Genomic DNA, 1,681 nt, shown 5'->3' with positions numbered 1-1,681 from the left:
CCCCACGACGAGCCGCGCGTCACATGACGAGCCCCCACCAGGGTTTTATATTGTGGTCCGGCCGCTCCCATGATGCACCGGTGTGTGCCTCTCTTTCGCAGCCAATCGCTTTGTGGAGGGGCGGGGCGGGCCACGCCCCCAGCCCCACCTCCATCCCGCTGAACCACCCCTGACCTCCAAAAAAGGGGCGTTTCACCTCTGGGTTCCTCTCCTTCACCCCTTTCACCCAACAAATTGGCTCTGTTGGCCTGTCATCCTGTTCCCTGGAAATGATTCTCCCCTTTTTCTTTTTTTTTTTTTTGAGTCGGAGTCTCACTCTGTCGCCCAGGCTGGAGAGCAGTGACACGCTCACGGCCACCGCAGCCTCGACCTACTGGGTTCTGGCGATCCCTCCGCCTCAGCTTTCCAAGGAGCTGGAATTACAGGCGTGCGCCACCACACTGGGCTGATTTTGTTTTTTAATTGTAAAGATGAGGTCTTGCCACGTTGCCCAGGCTGATCTTGAACTCCTGGGCTCAGGTAATCCTCTTGCCACGGCCTCCCAAAGTGCTAGGATTACAAGCGTGAGCCACCACGCCCAGCCATCCCCATTTTCTTTTATTCCTTTTTGGTTTTTTTTGAGTCAGGGTTTTCTTATGTCGCCCAGGCTGGAGTTCAGTGGCATAATCACAGCTCAGCACAGATTCAGCCTTGACCTCCTGAGCTCAAGCAGTCCTCCCGCCACAGCCTCTCGAGTAATTGGAACTATAGTTGCACACCACCACGCACTCTACTTTTCTGATTTTTTTTTTCCGTAGAGATGCAGTCTTATGTTGCATAGGCTGGTCTCAAACTCCTGGGCTCAAAAGATCTTCCGCCTTGGCCTCCCAAAGTGTTGGGATTATAGGCATGAGCAACGGCTCCCAGCCTTTTCTTGAACTCCTGGACTCATGCAGTCCTCCCACCTCCGCCTCCCAAAGTATTGAGATTACAAGCGTGAGCCACCACGCCTGGCCTCTCCCCATTTTCAGGGGTCAGCAAACTTTTCCTGCAAGTGGCCAGGTAGTAGATGCTTTGGGATTTGCAGGTCACAAGGGCTTAATTCTGCAACTACTCAACTCTATTGGTGTATGGTGAATTTAGCCATAGACGACATCAAATCAATGAGCCTAGTTGTATTTCAACATTTTAAAAATGTATTTATTTATTCATATATTTTTTGAGTTGGAGTCTCACTCTGTCGCCTAGGCTGCAGTGCAGTGGCATGCTCAAGGTTACCATAGCCTCATCCTGCTGGCATCAGGCGATCCTTCTGCTCCAGCCTTCCAAGTAGAGGGAACCACAGGTGTGCATCACCATGCCCGCCTAATTTTTTGATGTATTGTACAGATGAGGTCTCACCAAGTTGCCCAGGCTGGTCTCGAACCCCTGGGTTTAGGCAATCCTCTTGCCTCTACCTCCCAAAGTGCTGAAATGATAGGCATGAGTCACTACACCCACCTAACGTTTTATTTATAGATGTTTAAATTTCATATAATTTTTGCCTGTCACAGAATTATTCTTTTGATTTTTTCCAGCCATTAAAAAATATAAAAACCATTCTAGCTCACAGGCCTGACAAAAGAGGGCAGTGGGCCAGAACTGGCTGCAGCCTATAGTTTACAGACCCTGGTTCTAGACAGGTAAACTGGCCAGGTACGAT

The sequence above is a fragment of the Carlito syrichta genome, unplaced genomic scaffold, assembly GCF_000164805.1.
Source record: "Carlito syrichta isolate Samal-C Ts95f unplaced genomic scaffold, Tarsius_syrichta-2.0.1 Scaffold315591, whole genome shotgun sequence".
NCBI lineage: Eukaryota > Metazoa > Chordata > Mammalia > Primates > Tarsiidae > Carlito > Carlito syrichta.
This window is presented reverse-complemented; position numbering follows the sequence as displayed.